This window comes from Bidens hawaiensis, unplaced genomic scaffold, assembly GCF_021521415.1.
Source record: "Bidens hawaiensis isolate Kalapana, Puna unplaced genomic scaffold, B.hawaiensis_p1.1 tig00038191_1, whole genome shotgun sequence".
In the NCBI taxonomy this organism is placed as follows: domain Eukaryota; kingdom Viridiplantae; phylum Streptophyta; class Magnoliopsida; order Asterales; family Asteraceae; genus Bidens; species Bidens hawaiensis.
The window spans coordinates 70,532-77,697 of NW_027496707.1; the positions used below are offsets into that span (position 1 = coordinate 70,532).

The window sequence follows — 7,166 nt, forward strand, 5'->3', positions numbered from 1 at the left end:
TTTCATCAACTTATAGCTTATAAACTTTTTAAAAAGTGAGTAATGCGTATAATGTGTTTGGCAAACCATATGGTCTTATGGATTTCAACTTATAGAGAAGGCAAAATAAAAGGGTTTTGAAAAGTTAGAAATATATAACTTATTAACTTAATGAGTTTGATTTACCTATTACACCCCTATAACCACACTCATTTAAAAAAAATTGTCATTTTTAGTTATTTTGGTTTTCATCAACACACACAAGCTAATCAAACATTTTTTTGTAAAACTTATTTTAAAAAATTCATAAATTAATAAGTCCGTTTAACAAAAAGTAATTCTTCACTTAAATAAGCAATCCCAAACACACCCTCAATTCTCAACCAAAGCAAACATACAGTTTAAGAAAAAAACATTCGTCACATATGTAAAGCCCATTGGGCTTTAGCAGAATTCACACAATGGAAAAAGGGTTTACTAATCTTCACTATATATATCCCCAGCCGCAACACTCTACTTCATCTTCACCATCATCTTTTCTTCATCTCAAATTAAAGATCTCAATTTCAACGGTAAACCATGGTTATTATTATTATTTATTAACATTTTTAATACTTCCTGGTTAGCCAATGATGATTAATACTTTTGCCTACATTGTCTGATTATTATTTATGACGATTAAAGCTAAAATTTCTGAGGCTTTTTTTGTTTGTTGTTTAGGTACAATATTTATAACTTTTATTTTTCTGAAAAATAGTGATTAAATCGAGCGAGCGGAGAACTACCCTTTTTATTTTTCTTTAAAACTAGTGTTTGGCCTAGGATGAGTAATTTTTTTTTGCCTACATTGTCTGATGAATAATATGAAGAGTAAATTAAAGATTTCAGAGGCCATTAATATTTATTTTATAGTTAAACCAAACAAAAATTTATATGTTTTTTATTGCCACAAACATATTTTTCTTACTTGCATTATGTAAGGTTTGAACCCACATTTATTTGTTTGAAAAGAAACACAACTTGTCTCATAGGATGCTTAATTAAATATAGTATAATTAAGATTCTTATGGAGTGAGTGGTGTGCCACACAAACAAATGGTTGTGAGTTTAGATCTTACCTTGTGCGAGTGTTTTGATTTTAAATGAGTGCAGGTGGTGTAGACTAGAACACTGTATGTTTAACCCGAATTTTAAATCGTTTATACTTTGCTCAATATCGTTGTGCAGAAGGGACTCTTCTCAATTGTAGTTCATTAAAATTTTCGCGGGTACAGGCTGGGTATGGGATTTGGTGACACCTAATCCGATTACTCGAAAAGTTATACCCGTTTACCTGAACTATATATCCGAAATAAAAACCTGGAAATTTTTTATTATTAATTTCATTTTTTTCTTAACCTATTGTATTTAAGATATGTATTAAAAAGCATTATTTATGTTTTATATGCTATCAAGTTTATACATAAACTTGTACAAAAGTTAAGTCTTATTATTTATTTATGATAACATTTATATAGATGTAATGTTTCATACTTTAGTTTTAAACAGTTCATTTGTAAATAAAAATACATACAATAACTATAATAGTAAAAAAATCTACTTAAAAAACCTAACAAATTTTTTTTAACAATCTAATGGGTAACCCGTTACCAGCGTGTATACTCGATACATGACGGGTAATTATGTGACACATACCCGACGGGTATTGGGCTGGGTATGTGATTGAATTTTATAACCGGGTATGAATATGACATTAGCAATACCCGGCTCGTTGCCATCCCTTCTCTTCTCTACTAATAGCAACTCAAAACCCAATCCTATAATTTGCAAAACTCCTTCACAAAAATTTAGGGAGTTGTTGCGAATGCTCTAAGAGTTGGTGCGCTTATAATTTTGTAACATTATATGGATTTTTTAAGGACAACTACAATGGAGTTTGCATTCTTGTTCCAATAATGAAAGATAAGTGCGACATTTTGTTTAATTTAACTCATGTGTTGGGAGTTATCACTCTCATACCTCAAATAAGAGGGAAAACTGAGGTAAACACTTACCGGAGGCTCCATTTGTGTATTGAAGTTTTCTGTATTGAATGCTCTTAGTCTCCGTTTGGTTTGAACAATGTTTTTCATCAAATGTGAAAGGGATTGGATTTAATTTCAATGAAAATTTATATTGTATCTTTGTTGTAAAATAGTGCGGGTTTGTTATCTTCATCTATTTCAGAATGTTTGATTTTGAATAGTTTTAAGGCTGGATTTGTTGTATTCATCAATTTCAGAGTGTTTGATTTTGAATAGTTTTAAGGCTGGATGGTTTGTTTAGAACTCGCTTGTGGTTTTTGATAAATATAAGTTTAATCATTTTCTGAAAGCTCTGTCTTGGTTGATGGTTTGAACTTGAATGGTAGGTTTGAGCAAGATGTTTGGTATTGGTTTCAATCATTCTTAAATAAAACTTCGTTACGCAACTCATTAAAAACAACATTTTGCTATTACTATGAGGAAGAAATCTTTGGCACACGCGATTGACACGTGCAAATCTCAAAATAAACCAACTTACAAAAATTTGTCTTAGAGGCCCGTTGAAAAAAAATAATTATGATGAGCATTGTTTCATCAGTTTAAATGGCAAACAAAATAAGGTTTTTGTAAGTCAATTGTCTTTTGATTGTAGATGACTTCTTAAGATATACATGGATTTACTTCCTAGCGTCAAATGATTAAACTGCTAACACCTAGAATAAGTTAATTGTTTTGACATAAAGCCAGTATGATTTGAAAGTGAAGATCAGCAAAATGACAATTAAACTAAATTAAAGAACCATATGTTTGATCAATTTTGTGTTGAGAAAGCCAATATGATCTGAAAGTGAAGATCAACAAAAGTGACAATGAAACTTAATTCAAGAACCATAACCTAGTTGAGGATGTAAGAGAAATGATATCCCTAACTTTGTAAATAAAATTTTGGTTTAAATAATACAACTTGGGTCGTAAGAGACGGAGTACAACTCTGCTTTGAGGACCTTAAGTTAAGCTCAAACTTGCTCAAGAGAATCCACACTCGAGTTTGGTTCATGATTAATGGTTTGTGCAAGCGCAAATAAGATAACTCAAATTACTTGAAAAACTTTATGATAGTCAAACTAAGTAATATTAAGCCGTAGTTCGATTCAACAAACTCATCTTACTTATAAGGTCATCTGTTATGGCGAGGATGACATATGGAGAAAAAAAGTCCCACGCACACACCACACAACCATTATAGGCATTGGCAGGCATACACCTATGGTGTAGGTGTCGGCCGACCTATGTGAAATTTTTTTTAAAGATATATATATGTTAGAATCCCAATTGACCCTTATAAAATTTTGACTCCGGACCCTGTGAAATTTTTCCTGGGTCCACTATTAATTAGAGGTTTCATGTTTAACACATAAGAACATGTGTTGTCATGTTTAACACATAACAACTTGTTAGCGCCCCAACAACCTCCTTGTGCCATTGTGATTTATATGTGAAACCTTTTGTTTTACAAAACTTGATCATAACTCTTAAGTCCTTGTAAATTATCTTTAAAGTTTAGGGATGATACCATAAATATGGCTTAAAAACATCCCTACTCATTTTAACTATTTTAAGGCCGGTTGTAAAAAAGAAAAAAAGAAAGAAGGGAAAAAGTATCTTAGTAAGGAACTAGGCACCTAAGAACAACCACACAAACTACACCAGAAAAGAATAGACAAACAACACGAAATTAACCAACATAAAATGACAACCACGCCTCCTAGTTCAAGCCCACAACTTGTTTTTATGTTTCACCCATGGGAAAGTAGTCTAAATGTCACCCAAATTATACTTCCTCTTTATGTCCGAACCCGATCCAAGTCATCCAACTACTTCTCTTCACCCATGTATGAGGTAATAACCTTTTCTATCGGCCACATCTCAAAGTTTTATTTATTCTAACTTACTATCATTACACAATTACACCTAAATTTTCTATTTTGTTAGCACTTTACCTCATATATTGAAGCAAGTTTGGGCCGGAGGATGTTAATAATGCAATAATATATTTTTTGGCTTGCGCTTAAAAAAAAGAACTTATGCCTATTTTTGTTTGATTCATAACCTAGTTATACATTGCCGCTAACATTCTTTGATATTATGGCAGATGCCGCATCCTTTGATGTGATTGAGCAGATACTTGTACGACTGGATGTGGAAGATCATATCCGAGCGTGTGTAAGTCATGGCAATCTCTTATATCCTCTCCTCCTTTTGTTAAAGCTTACTTGAACCATTCTTACAAAAGTGTTCGTGACAAACCAGAACTTGGACATAGAAGGATGGCTGATGCGTGCAGAATCGATAGAGAGAATTAGAGAGAAAAAGCCTTAAGAAATTGGTCACAAACCTAATCGATAGCTTCATTGATTCTTAATGAGTTATTAAGTACACAATCAACTATCACAACTGTTACAAAACAGACCCTAGTTTTGTAGTTATTACAAACGACACCCTAGACGAATTAACACGTAACAATACTCCCTCATCTAAGGGTTCTTGACCTTAAGAACTGTCTAATGAAAACATAAGTGAGTTGTACATAATCGATAGAGAGAATTAGAGAGAAGAAGCCTTAAGAAATTGGTCATAAAACTATTCAATAGCTTCATTGATCGTTAATGAGTTATTAAGTACACAATCAGCTATCACAACTGTTACAAAACAGACCCTAGATTTAAAGTTAGTACAAACGACACCTTAGACTAATTAACACATAACAATGGCTATGCCATCAGTATCATTTATAGAAGATTGGATTTATCGCAAATTTTTCCCTATTGTTGGTCTTGTAATGGTCCCTACGAGTGGCAAAGCTTGGACGTGGGGGCGGGGGGTCTCAAATTTTCGGTCAAAAATGAGTAAATTTACACTACATGTAAAAAATTTCAGACAAAAAACAGGTAAATTAACACTGTTGCGCAAAAAAAATAAGGGAGGGGGTGCCACCCCTAGACCTCACTATCCTTCGCCACTGGATCCTACAAATGTTGACTTTGTAGCGGTCAATCCTTCAACTAGAGAGGTGAAGAAACTGCAAAAGCCTCCTTTTTCGATTTATACTGGATTTATAGGAAATGTAGCATTTGGGGTTTGGTAATAATGATTCGTCTTCGGATGACTACAAGGTGATAGCAGGTTACATGTATTCTCAAAAAAGCTTACGCTTTTCTATGTGTTAACACTAAAATCAAATAGTTGGAAAGTTATCGGTGAAGTATAGGTGTCTTACTGATGTTGACGGTATTTTATGTAGTGGGGCTGCTCTTCACTGGCTTGTGAATGATGCAAAGAATAGAGTAATTATTTCTTTATATTTATCTACAGAGGAATTTAAAGAGACCCAACAGTAGGTAGAGGTGTTCAAAAAAACCGGTTACGGAACCGGTTTGGCCGGTTCAACCGGAAACCGGTTTTTTAAAAACCGGTTTTTTTAAAAACCGGTTTGACCGGTTTACGTAACCGGTTTACGTATCGGTTATACGTTTTGGAGCCAAAACCGGTTTTATAACCGGTTATAAAAAAAACCGGTTTTTTTAAATAACCGGTTATTAAAAAACCGGTTAACCGGTTTTTAAAATAACCGGTTTATTACCGTTATAAAAAAAACCGGTTAACCGGTTTTTTAATAACCGGTTAACCGGTTAAACCGGTTTTCGAACGTTACCAAACGGCTTTATAGCCGTTTTTTTTTTTTTTGACCGTTTTTTAGCCGTTTTTTTTTTGTTTTTTTACCATTTTACCCCCACAAACATCTATATATAGTTTAGGTTGGGTATTGGTTAGATCACACTTGATTATACAACTCCAAACGCTCTAAACGTTTATTTCATACGCGATTATACAACTCCAAACGCTCTTCTTTCGTAGTCGTTTATTTCATACTCGAGTATACCACTCTTAATTCGTAGTCGATTATCATGGCCTCCCAAAGTGCTGCTTCATCGGTCAACATGGGTGCCTCGAACACGGGAGAAACCGTCGTTCGGGTCATCCCCACGAAACGAAACCAAGATATTTGGCAACATTTCGACCTATGCGAAATGTCTAACGGAACCCAAAAAGCTAGATGCAAACATTGTTTGAAGTTTTATAACAAAGAAGCAAACTCCAGTTTAAGAGCTCATGTAGAAAAGCCCTCTTGCAAGGTCTTGAAGGACGAATCCGGAAGTAGTTCGCAGCCGGAGATGACGAATCAAGGAACGGTGTTTACGTACGACCTTGAAGCGGTACGTCAACAGTTTGGCAACTTTGTGATTCAACAATCACTTCCTTTCAACCACTTCGACAACCCTCAATTCACGGAGATGATGCAAAAGTATGTTCAACCACGCTACCAACACGTAAGTCGTTCGACCCTTAGAAGAGATTGTCTTAAAGCATGGAAAAACGCTAAGTCCGAACTAATTTCATACTTTTCAAACTTACAAACTGGTGTGAACTTAACAACGGATGTGTGGTCGGTACCTAATGGTTCGCCCGACTCATACATTTGTGTGACGGCTCATTGGGTTGACCCCCGGTCGTGGCAAATGATGAAACGAACCGTTGCGTTTCAATTGTTTGATTACCCGCACACGGGTAGAAATATTTTTAAACTCTTGGATAAAGTCATTCGACAATACAAGATTGAAGATAAAATCTTTTCAATATCGTTTGATAACGCGTCCAACAATACGGCCGCGGTTGGCCATTTAAAATTAAAGTATAAACCTATCTGTGATGGAGCGTTTTTTCATAGCCGATGCATTGCACATATTATCAACTTGGCCGTGCAAGATGGGTTAAACGTGATCGAAACGCAAAGAAACAATTTTAAAAGAATGTTACGAGATGTTTTTAGCAACAATTCAACATTTTCAAGATACAAAAAATTTTGTGAAGAAGCTAACTGTCAATGGTTGGGGCCTAATTGGGATTGTCCAACAAGATGGAACTCGACTTGTGAAATGTTTGAGAAAGCCATCCAACAAAAACAATCGTTAATTGCGTTTCATCAAATTTTGTCAAATAGGGGTAAATGTGCACCGTACGATCCTAGAAACTGGTTATTGATTGAGATCGTTACGGAGGTTCTTCAAATTTTTAAATCTTGCACAACTAGTTTATCCGGGGTTT

General features: G+C 34.5%; 2 non-coding genes across 2 annotated transcripts; both read left to right on the plus strand.

The window, feature by feature from the left end:
- The first annotated feature begins 600 nt into the window (after positions 1-600).
- On the plus strand, positions 601-683 carry LOC143590158 (small nucleolar RNA SNORD34). Its single transcript, XR_013145420.1, has one exon. It is a non-coding gene; the product is annotated as a small nucleolar RNA SNORD34 (small nucleolar RNA).
- A 108-nt stretch (positions 684-791) lies between these two features.
- On the plus strand, positions 792-875 carry LOC143590160 (small nucleolar RNA SNORD34). Its single transcript, XR_013145421.1, has one exon. It is a non-coding gene; the product is annotated as a small nucleolar RNA SNORD34 (small nucleolar RNA).
- The last annotated feature ends 6,291 nt before the right edge of the window (positions 876-7,166 follow it).